The following is a 15,290-nucleotide window of genomic DNA, read 5'->3' as shown; positions in this document are numbered from 1 at the left end:
GATAACTTTCGTCCTCTGAGTCTTCGTTGGTGGCCTGCTTACCAGGGCTAGCCTGCCCATCTTCCCGTTCATCTTGTTCGTTAGCTGTTTCAACGTGGCTTCGTTATCTTCAGCACCTTCTGGAGTGTTATCTTCTCCTGTGCCGGTGTTGCTGTCTTTACTGCGACGTGACTTAGAGCGGCGCTGTTGACGCAGGCGCTTCGATTGTATTTTGGAAGGTTTATCCTCAGTTGGATCTGTCTTGTCATCGCCGTTGTTCTCCTTTGGTGCATCCACTATGTATACATCATACGAGGAAGTGGCCGTCTAGCGTCCGGTGAACGGCGGGTTCTGGGCCTCTTCTTCTCTGGCATCATCGTCCATACCGTCGATGTCCTCGGAGTCGTAATCAAGTGTGTCGGTCAAACCCTCGACCGTGTCTATGAAGTGGGTGGCGGGTGGGAAGCAAAATTCTCCACCATCAGCCCCTTGTTCGGGCCGGATATAGTTCGGCTGTGAGTCCTCCATCAAGGATAGGTTTTTTTAATGAGTTTAGCATGTCGCCCAAAGGCGAGTGCTGGAAGATGTCTGCGGCGCTGAATTCGAAGATCAATAAACGATCAGGTTCGGCATTCGCGGGCTCACATGGTTCGGAACTTACGGCCGAAGATGAGTCCGGAGTTCCGGTGGCACAGGTATCGTGTGAGATCAAGTCTATGTGCGGCTCCAACACCAGGGAATTTGTGGACTCCATGGCGGGCTTGAGCTTCCAGTCCTTGGATGCCGCAGTTTGCTACACATCTAAGGCCGGAGTGGTCACAGGAGCTATCTCCTGGATGCGGTCTGATGACAGATTTAGGTCATGTTCGTCAAGGTGACCGGGAGCAGTCGTCGCGGTCTCGAATCCGGCGAAGATCAAATCTCCACGGATGTCCGTAACATAGTTTAAACTCCCAAATCTGACTTGATGGCCAGGGCGTAGCTATCGATCTACTCCAGGTGGCCAAACGAGTTGGCCCGTAGTGCGAAGCAGCCGAACACGAAGATCGTCTAGGGCTTGCTACTTTTCTCAGGAGTGACTGACGGCTCTACCACCCCGATAGGGCAGGTTCGCCTCCTTGTCACCTTCGATGAGCGCGACAACTACCACACCAAGTTCATCGACTTCGAGGTCGCCCACATCTGTCTGCCATACAATGCCATCCTCGGGTACCCAGCGCTGGCCAAATTCATGGCAGTCACCCACCATGGCTACAACGTCCTCAAGATGTGGGGAAGCGGCGGAATCATCACGGTCCCTTGCGAAGAATGAGACGCAGTGTCCTCCCTCGAGTGCGCCTTCCAAGTTGCATCACTCGAAGACCCTGATGCAATGTCGTGTAGTACTCTCCTGAGGCCAACACCAAGAAGAAGAAGCAGCTGCTCCACACTAGACCTCAAGGGAGCAGCACCTCTGGTGGCACCACTTCAGGATCTACGCCCGTGCCTGGGGCACCTCTCTCCCTCGCATAGGGCAGCGTGCCCGGTGCCGTCCTCGGGCAGGGCTCAGGGTCTCTCTTTTAGAGGGCCCCAGACCTGGCCAGCATCGCGAGGGAGGCGCTCGGGCACCACGTGGAGGTGTGCTTCATGGCACATTTTCCTTAGGAGGGCGCCAGGCGAAGAGCGCCTGGTGAGGAAGTCCTGGACTAAGGGGTCCTCGAGTGTCTGGCCTGTTATCCATGGGCCGGACTGATGGGCTATGAAGACATGAATGCCAAAGACTGCACTGTGTCCGGATTGGACTCTACTTGGAGTGGAAGGTAAGCTTGGCGACCGAAGATTCCTTCTTATGTAACCGACTCCATGTAAACCCTAGATCCTGTTGGTGTCTATATGAACCGAAGGGGTAGTCCGGAAAGGGCACCACATATACTCATTACCATATTCACATAGGCAAGGCTTCTAGGGTTTAGCCATTACGATCTCATAGTAGATCAACTCTTGTAAAACTCATATGCATCAAGATCAATCAAGCAGAAAGTAGGGTATTACCTCCATAGAGAGGGCCTAAACCTGGGTAAACATTGTGTCCCCCATCTCCTATTACCATCGATCCTAGACGCATAGTTCGGGACCCCCTACCCGAGATCCGCCGGTTTTGACACCGACATTGGTGCTTTCATTGAGAGTTCCACTGTGTCGTCGATGAAAGGCTCGATGGCTCGCCTTGTCATTAAAGACAACATTACCGCAGGGGTAGTTTTGGCCTCGGGCCAAACCCTCCGGCTAGGCAACTTTACTATGATCGCTCGTTCGGCCGCGTAGCCGACGATGACCTCTCGGGCCATCGAAAATCCCCTTCGCATCAACTTCAAGCAGTCCAAGCAGATGGATCTGGTTGAGTTTTCATACTTAAACAAGCTCCTAGATCGCATCGCCGCTTTGGAAATCTTCACAGATTACGATCAGATCGGGCCTAAAACCGATCAGGGAGAAACCGAAACTCCACCGGTCACCCACCAGATCGCGGCAGTCCTGGAGCAGGACGACGGGTCTTCTTCTATATTGAAGGCGGACTATGTTCGGGTCGCCGTTCACGAAGAGCCGGATATTCACCCGCGAAAGGACGCAACCAGCCCTCCGAACATAGCATCGAACGGCGGTTCCAAACAATCAGAAGTTATTCCGGAACCAGGACTGTCTAGTCCGGAAGATCGTCGGACTCCGGACAACCGGTTAGGTCGGGGTTCGGATTTAATCCCAGCCACCCACAAGGACATAGAGGCTCTCATGAGCATAAAACAACAATCTCAAGAGAAGGTCCACCACTTTTGGGCCAGATTCCTCCTTGTCAAGGACAAGGTGAAAGATTGCCGTTACAAGGACGCAATATCAGCGTTCTGCAAAAACTGTGCTGATGAAGGAATCCTCAACGCCATCAATCGATGCCGCATACTAAAATTTGCTAACTTAGCAACCATCATACAAAAATACTGCGCGATGGAAAGCGCTTGGGAAACTCGGGCAACTCGCTGGGAACCACCAGTCCCAACCCAACTTCCCCTACAGGCGAAAAGGGCGTACCCTCGGGGAATGCCTAGTCCAACAGTCAAAAAACACAAAGCCACTATACGGCACGGCACCGTTCTGGAAGGGTGGCTCGATGGTCCATGCAAAATACATACAACAACAGATACCATGGCAACCCACAGCCTTAGAACATGTTGGATACTGTGACAGGTAGCCAAGAGCGGCGAGGACATCCTTATCAAGGATGCCCCAGAACAACACCCCCAGAAGACGATGACCCAAGAGTACTGACATTCTTCAAGACATTCGCTTCAAATAACAAACGCAAAAGGGCACTTTGTAGGATCGAAAGTATGTCTAGAGGGGGTGATTAGACTACTTGACCAAATAAAAATCTAGCCTTTTCCCAATTTTAGTTCTTGGCAGATTTTAGCAACTTAGAACAAGTCAAGCAATCTTAATACAATTCAAGCAAGCATGCAAAGAGTACATGAGCAGCGGAAAGTAAAGCATGCAACTTGCAAGAATGTAAAGGGAAGGGTTTGGAGGATTCAAACGCAATTGGAGACACAGATGTATTTGTCGTGGTTCCGATAGGTGGTGCTATCGTACATCCACGTTGATGGAGACTTCAACCCACGAAGGGTAACGGTTTCGCGAGTCCACGGAGGGCTCCACGCACGAAGGGTCCACGAAGAAGCAACCTTGTCTATCCCACCATGGCCATTGCCCACGAAGGACTTGCCTCACTAGTGGTAGATCTTCACAAAGTAGGCGATCTCCTTGCCCTTACAAACTCCTTGGTTCAACTCCACAATCTTGTCGGACGCTCCCAAGTGACACCTAGACAATCTAGGAGACACCACTCTCCAAGAAGTAAAAAATGGTGTGTTGATGATGAACTCCTTGCTCTTGTGCTTCAAATGATAGTCTCCCTGTCGGTGTCAAAACCGGCGGATCTCGGGTAGGGGGTCCCGAACTGTGCGTCTAGGCGGATGGTAATAGGAGACAAGGGACACGGTGTTTTTACCCAGGTTCGGGCCCTCTCGATGGAGGTAAAACCCTACTCCTGCTTGATTAATATTGATGATTTGGGTAGTACAAGAGTAGATCTACCACGAGATCAAGGAGGCTAAACCCTAGAAGCTAGCCTATGGTATGATTGTTGTATGATGAAGTTGTCCTATGCACTAGAACCCTCCGGTTTATATAGACACCGGATAGGGTTAGGGTTACACAGAGTCAGTTACAATGGTAGGAGATCTTGAATATCCGCATCGCCAAGCTTGCCTTCCACGCCAAGGAAAGTCCCATCCGGACACGGGACGAAGTCTTCAATCTTGTATCTTCATAGTCCTGGAGTCCGGATGAAGGTATAGTCCGGCTACCCGAACACGCCCTAATCCAGGACTCCCTCAGTAGCCCCTGAACCAGGCTTCAATGACGACGAGTCCGGCGCGCAGATTGTCTTCGGCATTGCAAGGCGCGTTCCTCCTCCAAGTCCTTCAAGAAGATTTTAAACAAGGATAGTGTCCGGCTCTTCAAAATAAGTTTCCACATATTGCCATAGAGAGAATAATATTAACACAAATCTAATCTGCTGACGTATTACGCAGCGTGACATCACACTACGGCCAAGTCCTTTACACGAATTGTTTTTACTGTTCCACCTCAGCACGTTTTGCGAGGCGGTTTCCTTGGCACGTCTTGTCAAAGTAGAGATCGTGTCCCCCCTTTTACGGGATTCTCATCAATACGGACGTGGGTAACCCAATCGTGCCCGTTAGCACGTTTCCTCAATTAAAGGCGAGTCCCAAACGGTTACGGGAGGGGCTCTTGGTATTCAACCACTTATAAAGAGACCAAGGCCTTACTCCTTTTTCCAATCTCAAACGAGTTCGCCCGTCGCCTCGAGTTCCAACACCCTAGGCTCCAAATTCCAGGTGCTTCGAACCTTCGACAATGTCTGGCTCTGACCTTCAAGGCCGATGGATGCCCTCCTCCGTCACGGAGGAGGACGTGCTAAAGTTGAGAGAGGCTAAGTTCCTGACCGGTGAAATTTCGCATAGGTTGCCTGCTCAAGGGCAGGCCATTCCCAGTCCCCAGCCCGGTGAGAGCGTGGTGTTCATGTCTCACTTCCTTCGGGGGTTAGGCTTCCCAATGGATCCCTTCGTGAGGGGGCTGTTGTTTTATTACGGGCTAGAATTCCATGACTTAGCTCCAGAGTCCATCCTCCATATTTCCTCATTCATCGTCGTGTGTGAGGCGTTCCTCCGTGTTACCCCTCACTTCGGATTATGGCTCAAGACTTTTAAAGTGGAGCCGAAGATGATCGAGGGATGGCACGCAGAGTGCGGAGGCGCCGTTATAAGCAAGAATGCTGATGCTCCATGGCCCGAGGGCTCTTTTCACGAGGAGCTTGGCTTGTGGCAACGAGAGTGGTTCTATATCACCGCTCCCAGGGGCACCAAGTGGGTGGCGCTTCCTGCCTTTCGCTCGGGTCCCCCGCCACGGCGTGGGTCAGCAAAGGGTTAGATTGGGGGTTACCCAAAGATGTGCCCTTGTTGCAGGGCCACATTAGGGATCTCTTAGAAGGAGACCTCAGCCTGGTCAAGGTGACGCAGGTCATGTTGATTCGTCGGATAGTGCCCGGCAAATGTCGCTCCCTTCGCCTGTGGGAGTTTAATCCAGAGGGACCACGCGCTCTCCAGAATTTCATGGGCGCAACGCCCGTGGAGATGTATAAACTGTTCTTCGGATCACAAATGATGTGTCCGGATTTGACCGACGACGCAGGCCTAAGCTGCAATCGCCCGGATACCCAAGTAAGTAACCTTGTGCCCGGACCTACTATCCATATAATCGTCATAAACTTGCCCCTAAAAGAGCTGTTCTTTTAAACAAGAGTGGATAGCGAAGGCAAAGCTGATCAGGTGTCCGGCTCCCCTTCCCGAAACCAGGCCGGATCCCGTGCTTGTCAGGATGTTGAAGATAATGCCTTTGGAGGGAAGTAAGTGGAAGGACAAGGGAACTATGGCCTCCTCGAAGGAGGCTGCTCCGAAGGGAGGAACCGACAATTCCTCTCCTAAGGGGAAGAAGAGGGCTGCCTCTGACGACCCGGAGACCATGGCCTCAAAGCGGGGGAGAAAATCCTCGTCAGAGGGTCCGACGCCAGGGAGTTCCTCGGCTAAACTACGCCCTCAAAGGGATTAGCCCTCCAGTGAGCCGTAAGTAGAGAGAGGTTTTCCTTTTGAGGGATGAGAGAAATCCTTGATTTATATCTGAGAAGATTAACCAAAATTTTACCTTGTAGCTCGGACCTCAGCCCTTCTCACCAGAGCTCGTTTTCGGGGGATCTTCTTCCGAAGATGATGGAGAGCGGGACGCCTCCCCCTGCCGTACCGCCTAGCGAGGCGGGCGACCCTGAGGTGTCGTCGTGGAGGGTTTCTCTGAATCCGGCAGGGGCGGAAGATAGCTATGTGGCCCCCCAAGGTTCTCCGCGTCCGGCCTTCGAAAGAGGCCATAGGACAAGTCCGGCACCGTCTGATTCTGCTGGGGCGAGCTTCTATCTCGGAGGAGCACCGTGCATTGATGGGCACGGTGATTGAAAGGATTTCATCCGCAAAAAGCGGATTGCATGAGGCCGTCAAAAGTTTACTGACGGGTTTTGAGGTACATTAGATAATGTACACTTTTGTCAGTTGCGCATAAGTAAGATGCGCCCTGTGTAAATAGTAGCCCCTAAGACTCTGCGCGTTGTCAAGAAATGACGGCACGTAGAGGATGTCACCTTTGAATGTAGGTGGCGAGGTGTCTGGAATCAAGCCAAACTGATGATTTGGCCGAACTAAAGCGGCAACTGGACGTGGCAGATGCCGACATCGCGCTTGTCAACAAGCGGCTTGATGAGGCTCAAGGTATGTAATTCCTCGGGCGGCATCAGGTAAGAGGAGCTTCATGCCAGTGTCTTACAATGTGTGTGCTTGACGCAGATGGTACAGCCGCCATGGAGGATCTTAGGGCAGAACTTGCCCGAGCTAAGGAGCAAGCCAGAAAAAGCGATGCGGCTGCCGAGAAGGCCCTTGAAGAGCTGAGAGCCGAACAGGCTGCTCATTGCTGAAGCAAAGAAGAGATGGCCGAGATGGCCGAGAAGTTAAAGAGCGCTGCAGACTGTTGCAAACTTCTTGAGAAAGAAGACCGGGCGAGACAGACGGACTTAGAGAAGGCCGTTGCCGATGCCAAGGACGCTCGCTCTGCGATGAGAGCTGCGAAGGAGGAGCTGCGTCAGGCCGAACAGATTGCGGCTGGAAAGCCCTTTATGCTGCGGAGGAAGTTTTGCGCTTTGAAGTTTGCTCCGTTGGACCGGATGTGGAGTGTGGAGGACACCTATCTGGATTTGGCAGCAGGTGCTGCTTATGCGACCGAACACTTTCGAGATCTAAAAGATCGCGAAGTGGAAAAGCTTTTCTGGTCACAGTTCCACAATCTAGAGCGTCCACTGGCAGTGGATGATCGCCTAGCTCAATGGGCCGAACTCAATAGATTGTCCGGACTCGCCATGAAGTACGTCATGGGTCATCTGTGGCCTGGGAGATCGGAGCCGAAGAGTTATTTCAGCTTGGTGCAGCAATTCCTTGACGCGGTGCCGCGTATCAATGCGATGAAGAGGTCAGCATGCATAGAGGGCGCACGGATGGCTCTTGCCCGTGTCAATACATACTGGGCAGAGATGGAGACCACTGTTGTTGCGTCCCGAGATTCGGACAAAAGCCGAGTACCCTCCGAGCACTATTTTCAGGAAGTCCTTGAAGGCGCTCGTGTAATAGAGACGCAGTGCTCGAAGGATGCTATGTTATGATAGTGTATGTAATTATAAAGCAATATTTTGATAAATTGTAGTGGCCTTTTATACTTGTGCCTTCAAGTATTGGGAACACCTCCTGTGCGGCCGTTTTAAGATATATATATATATATATAATTTGAAAGATGGCAGTCGTTGGCTTCAGCCCCCACGCACATAGTGCGGGGGTGCTCGCAGAAGACGCATTTTCACACTTAACCCAACGTCTTGGTCCTACAAAGGAGGTGATAGCGCAGCGGGCCAGGCAACCGGACTATAATGCTTTAACACTTTCACTTAGCCATAGGAGCTTGACAGTGGGACTATTTAGGTAGCCCCTTGGTGGCGACTGCGCTCGCCCGAGTTCGGGGCGCGTATGTGCCTGGCCGGGAAATGGCCCTTCGTTAAAGCGGAGGAATCCTATAGATTCCGATAGGTCATTAGGTGGCTGACCAGTCTCACGCTACATCATGAGAGTCAGTTTTCGGCTTTCTCTACTAAGGCGCTCGCCCGGCCTAACCGGGGCGCAATCGCAGTAGTTCTCCTAGTGCTACCTTAGCCGATAGAGCAGAATGTAAGGTAGTCGAACTCAGGAGTCGGGCAACCCAACATTCGACCAAAGACATGATTCGGAGCTGATGCATATAATGCCAAAACCCACGACGCCGAACACTCCCTAAGGTGTTCGGTCTTTATGAGTGCGGGCAAAACAACACTCTTTATTAAAAAGCCCCTAGTGTCCAGGTACGCGCAAAAATTCTGACGTGGCCACATGCCAAGATGCCAGCCTCCTCCTTGGTTATATCAGAGAAAACCAGGGGATATGTAGCAACAAGAGACAGTAAAAAAGGTTTACACAGGGTCTTAATCTAAAAAGAATCCTTAGGACGGGTCCCTACTGCACGTCTGCGCCTGTGTCTCCGTTGTGCCGTATCCTGGACGGCCGCCGCACGACGTTCATCTGCGAAAGAGAGGAACTGAGCTGAAAATGGGTCGTGCCGAACAAAAGTTTAAAATAAGCAAAGTATAAAGTAAAATATATAGAACTGAGCCCCTAGTGCGGGGGTATATGGCCACTAAGCCTGCATCAATGATGATTTTGTACCGAACTCGTCTATCCGCGTTCGTGGTCTTTAATGACCTATTTCGAAATTTTTGGCCGGTGAAGCCATTTTACTATGGGGCTGTCAAAGTGGCCGCGCAGTCCTCCGCTTGGGGGAGGGGCACAGCAATGCTTCCCCTTCAAAAAGATGATGCCTCGTGGACCGGGCATCTTAAGCGTTAGAGATGCATAATGCGGTATTGCGTTAAAGCGGGTGAAAGCTTCGCGTCCCAGTAGTGCTTGATAGCGACTGGAGAATGGGACGATGTGGAAGGACAGCTTTTCGTGGCGGAAGTTATTGGTAGAGCCGAATATAACTTCGAGCCGGAGAAAACCCATGCAATGGGTGTCCGGACCAGGCGTGACCCCTTGAAAGGCGGTTTTGCTGCGGCGGATTCTTGCTGGGTCTATCCCCATATGGCGGATTGTGTCCTGATATATCAGGTTTAGTCCACTGCCGCCGTCCATAAGGACATTTGAAAACTAGAGTCCGCCAATTATTGGATCGAGTACCAAGGCAGTCCAGCCTGCGTTCCTGATACTTCTAGAATAATCTAGCTGATCGAAGATGATTGGTTTTGACAACCAATGGCGGGACCCCTTTGGGATAGGTCGTGTGGTGCATACCTTTATGGGCGCCGCACGTTTTGTTATGTGAAGTAAGTTTACTGTTTTTACTTCTTGTGTGAAGTTCTTTTGTTTCCTGGTGCTCTGCTTTTGGGGTTCGTCCTCGTCTTCGGTTGGTGTGTCGAGCCCCTTGTGTTCGGTGTTGAGTCTGCCGGATTGTTTGAAAACCCAAAAATCTCTGTGGGTATGGTTAGCAGGCTTACCGGGAGTACTGTGTATTTGACATTTCCTGTCCAGGATTTTGTTTAAGTTGGATGGATCATCCCTGTTATCCTGGACGGGTGGCTTTGTCTGATTCTGTCATGAGCTTTTGAATCCGGCGTTGACTGCCGTGCTCTTCGGACTTTTTTCCTTAGTCCGGCGACGGTCCTTGTTGTGTCACGGTTTTCCATTTCCATCCCTAGTTTCGGATGTACTAGGGTCGCTGGGGCTGCATCTTGCCAACCAACTGTCCTCTCCTGCACAAAAGCGGGTCATGAGGCTTGTTAGTGCGGCCATTGTTCTTGGCTTTTCTTGGCCGAGGTGTCTGGCGAGCCATTCGTCTCGGACGTTATGCCTGAAAGTTGTTAAGGCTTCAGCGTCTGGACAGTCGACTATCTGATTCTTTTAGTGAGGAATCTATTCCAGAATTGCCGAGCTGATTCTCCGGGCTGTTGAGTTATGTGACTAAGATCATCTGCATCCGGAGGGCGGACATAGGTCCCTTGAAAATTTGCTCGGAAAGCGTCCTCGAGTTCTTCCCAACTTCCGATTGTGTTTTCAGGAAGGCTTTTAAGCCAATGCCGGGCTGGCCCTTTAAGCTTAAGGGGTAAGTATTTTATGGCGTGGAGGTCATCTCCTCTAGCCATATGTATGTGGAGGATATAATCCTCGATCCAGACTCCAGGGTCTGTTGTTCCATCATATGCCTCTATGTTTACGGGTTTGAATCCCTCTGGAAATTCATAGTCCAGGACCTCATCGGTGAAACATAGGGGGTGTGCGGCGCCCCTGTATTTGGGTGTGCTGGATTCTGATGATGGCTTTATTGCAATGCTTACGAGAGCTTGCTTTCTTGGCCCGTAAATGGACCTGACTAGGCCCTGATGCGAATCCTTAAGTGGGTCGCATGCCGATTTAAGTGCGGCGCCGCTTGCCGCTTTATGCTGGCCATGGGGTCGTCTATCCGACCGTGTGGCTTTCTTATTTTTTGAATGCGAGGGCTCTAGGGCCTCTTCGTCGAATTCGGGCAGAACCTTTCTCTTCGGATAGCTTTTAGTGCGGCGAATGTCGCCGTATTTATCTGCGGTATTGATTACTTTGCTCCATCGGATCCTGAGTGCATCTTCCGCCGTTTTTAGCTTCCGCTTATGCTTTTTCAGGCTGCATGCTGTTGCAATGAGCCTCTTGTGGAGATTCTTCTGCTTCGTGGGTTTATCCGGCGTAAGGTCGTCCGGAGTGCCGTTTTCGCCGAGGGAGGGATGTTTGGTTTCTCTATCCGTGTTGCCCTGTTCGGACGGTTGCTCTAAGGCCTGCTCGTCGTCTACTGGCTCATCCTGCTCTATGGCTGGGTATTTATCGAGGCGGGGCTTGGGTCGGCGTTTACGCCGACGCTTTGATTGCTTTTTGAGGGATCGGTCCCCCGTTCCATCCCCTTTTTCCTCGTTGTCGTTTCCTTTAGGGGTATCCACCATGTACACATCGTGAGATGGGGTGGCTGTCCAATGCCCTATGGGCGTTGGCTCATCTGTATCTCCTGCATCGTCGTCCATGCTGTCGATGTTTGCAGAGTCGAAGTTGAGCACGTCGTTTAAATTGTCGACAATGGCTACCAAGTGGGTGGTGGGTGGGCTTTGAATTTATTCATCGTCCGTATCCCATCCTCGCTGACCGTAGTCCGGCCAGGGCTCTCCTGATAAAGAGAGAGACTTTAGAGAATTCAGGATGTCGCCAAAAGGCGAGTGCTGAAAGATGTCCGCGGCGGTGAACTCCATTATCGGCGTGCAATTGGATTCGATCGGCAGGGGCGCGGGGGGTTCGGAGTTCGGAGAGGAATCCGGCTCCTTGGAGTCACGGGCCGTGCGGAACGCGGGGCTGACGTTCGGCTCGATCGCCTTTGAGATCGTAGCCCTCGAGGTGACGTCCAACCGCTCATCCTCGATTGGCGCAATAGGCTCCGAATAAAGGGTCGGAACCAGTGCTTGTGAGGCCTCCAGGGCACTGTTCGACGGCAGAGCTAGATCATGCCTCTCGACACAGTGCGGCGCGCTCAGCTGTGGCTTGAATCCGTCGAAGATCGAATCCCCACGGGTGTCTGCCGTGTAGTTTAAGCTTCCAAACCTGACCTGATGGCCAGGGGCGTAGCTTTCGATCTGCTCCAGGTGGCCAAGCGAATTGGCCCGCAGTGCGAAGCCGCCGAAGACGAAGATCTGTCCAGGGAGAAAAGTCTCACCCTGGACCGCATCGTCGTTGATGATCAAAGGAGCCATCGAGCCCAAAGGTGACAACACAGAGGAACTCTCAATGAAAGCACCAATGTCGGTGTCAAAACTGACGGATCTCGGGTAGGGGGTCCCAAACTGTGCGTCTAGGCGGATGGTAACAGGAGACAAGGGACACGATGTTTTTACCCAGGTTCGGGCCCTCTCGATGGAGGTAAAACCCTACTCCTGCTTGATTAATATTGATGATATGGGTAGTACAAGAGTAGATCTACCACGAGATCAAGGAGGCTAAACCCTAGAAGCTAGCCTATGGTATGATTGTTGTATGATGAAGTTGTCCTATGGACTAGAACCCTCCGGTTTATATAGACACCGGATAGGGTTAGGGTTACACAGAGTCGGCTACAATGGTAGGAGATCTTGAATATCCGCATCGCCAAGCTTGCCTTCCACACCAAGGAAAGTCCCATCCGGACACGGGACGAAGTCTTCAATCTTGTATCTTCATAGTCCTGGAGTCCGGCTGAAGGTATAGTCCGGCTACCCGAACACCCCCTAATCCAGGACTCCCTTACTCCCCAACACTCAACTCTCTCTCACAGGATTTGGATTTGGTGGAAATAAGGTTTGAGTGGAAAGCAACTTGGGGAAGGATAGAGATCAAGATTCATATGGTAGGAATGTAATATCTTGGTCTCAACACAAGTGTAGGTGGTTCTCTCTCAGAAAAAGTAAGTTGGAAGTGTAGGTTCGTTCTGATGGCTCTCTCCACGAATGAAGAGGTGGTGGAGGGGTATATATAGCCTCCACACAAAATCTACCCGTTACACATAACTTGCCAAACTAGGTGAGACCAAATGGTTAAACTCAGTCGGACCGATTCAGCAAAGCTTGTGACCATTAGGGTTTTCGGTGGGTTCTACATGCAACTCGGTAGGACCGATATGATTAGGGTTAGGGCATAACGTAATCTCGATGAGAACGATTACACAAAATCGGTGGGACCGATTTTGGAAATAAGCTAACCAGAGAGTTGGTCAGGTAAACTCGGTGGGACCGATCGCTCATTTCGGTGAGACCGAAACGTTACAAAGGGAAAACAGAGAGTTTACATTGCAATATCGGTGGGACCGATCGCTCATCTCGGTGAGACCGAAATGTTACGAAGGGAAACAGAGAGATTACAACCCCATCTCAGTGAGACCGAGATCCCTATCGGTGAGACCGATTTGCCTAGGGTTTGTGGCAGTGGCTAAGACATTTGAAACTCGGTGGCACTGGATAGGAAGAATCGGTGGGGCCAAGTTTGACTTTTGGTTTAGGTCATATGTGGATGTGAGAATGTAGTTGATGGTTTTGGAGCATATCACTTAGCATTTGAGCAAGAGCCTCATTAAGCAACACCTCATCCCTCCTTGATAGTATTGGCTTTTCCTATAGAATCAATGTGATCTTGGATCACTAAATTGGAAAATGTAGAGTCTTGAGCTTTGAGCTTGAGCCAATCCTTTGTCCTTAGCATTTTGAGGGGTCCACTTTTATCATCCATGCCATGCCAATCATTGAGCTTTCTTGAGATATTTATCTTGAAATAGCATAAGCTCAATGAGCTATATGTTGTTAGGAATTACCAAAACCACCTAGGGATAGTTGCACTTTCAATCTCCCCCTTTTTGGTAATTGATGACAACATATAGATCAAAGCTTTGACAAATGATAATAAGAGTGAAAAACATTCTCTCTTTGAGAAGTATGTGAAAAGCAAGATCTCCCCCTAAATTTGTGCATAGTTTAAGATTTGCTTTGGACTGTAGATGCACAAAGAGTTATGATCATGGGTTAATCTTCCATGTCACATACATCTTGGTGGAGCGCTCAAAATGATAATAATTAAAATACATGCACTCATCACCAAGCAAAGTGAGTGATCATATGGAATATAAAAGGATAATGTCATCCAACATGCATTAAGGTAGCATATGATCAAACACATGATCATCCAAGTATCACACACAATCATAAAGTATAAAGTATCTCAACTAAGCAAATAAACGAAGTTCAACCACCAAGGAGAAACGCAAGAGAGAACAAAAGCAATACTCTCTCTCGAAGCCTATGATCTATACATTTTCTCCCCTTTGGCAACAAGTTACCAAAAAGTTCATAAAAAATGCATAGTGCTAAATCGACTCTCAGGCTTGGTCTTCAGGTGGTGGTGTAGACAGAACTCCAAGAACGAAGGCGTCAGTCGATGTAGATGGAGCTGGTGGAGTAGGTGCTGGAGCTGGTGGCACTGAAGTTGTAGATGGTGTATATGAAGTTGCTCTAGTGTTTGTGACAGGAATAGCAGCAAACCTCTGACCTCTGGGCACTCTAGCAAAAGCATCAGTGGTTGTCTTGCCCTTCTTCTCCTGCACTTCATCCTAAAGTTGCTCAACAGCAGACTGTATCTTGGTGACCTTCACATCTAAGTCATAGAACTTCTGATCCATGATCCTCTCCAAGCTCTCCTGGTTTTGAGTCAGGGTGGCTAGTCCCTTCTCAATCCTCAGCATGGAGGCAATCAAATAGCCAAGCTGATCTTGCTTGCTCTTCAAAAGATACTGAGATGCCTCATCCATGGTTGGTATCTTTGCAGCCTTTTCAGCCCTTGCCTTCTCCTTCTTAGCTTGTGCGTGCACAGAAGATGGTTCATTCTCATCCATCACCACAGTGTTGTACTCAAAGTCTGGGTATGGGCAGGTGCTCCTTGTCCAGCAGATATGTGCCAGTGCCCATCTTGGAGTTGATTAGCTCCTGGATCTGTGGGGCATACCCACAACTCCTCTTCTGATCTGCTGCTGTCCTCTTAATGGTTTCCACAATTAGGCTCATGACCTTGAAGTTCTGTGGAACATCAAAAATGTGCAGCAAGTTGATGGAGTGACCTCTGATCATCTTGTGATCACCTGGCTTTGGCAAGAGAGTGTGCCTGAGGAACCAGTTGATTGTTGGCAAGCCTGACAGAAGGTAATGTACTGATCCAAACTTGTGTGTCTCAAGAGCAGCATCTGGGATCTCTTTGTACATGTGTGCCATGGAGTTGTGATCCTTCTTCTTCTTGGCATAGACATCCAAGTCATCTTCTTGTTCTTCTGGGGCATTGATCAACTGAGCCCATTCTGCAACTGTTGAGTGGTACCTAGTGCCTTCAGACATCCAGACAATCCTTCCATCTGGGTAGAAATGAGCTGTGGAGTAGAACTGCATGATGAGTTCATCATTCCACTTTGTGAGCTTATGAGCCACAAACTCATCAACTCCACAAGCC

This window comes from Triticum urartu, chromosome 2A, assembly GCF_056163025.1.
Source record: "Triticum urartu cultivar PI428250 chromosome 2A, HENAU_Tu73, whole genome shotgun sequence".
Lineage (NCBI taxonomy): Eukaryota > Viridiplantae > Streptophyta > Magnoliopsida > Poales > Poaceae > Triticum > Triticum urartu.
Note: the sequence above shows the minus strand (reverse complement) of the source record.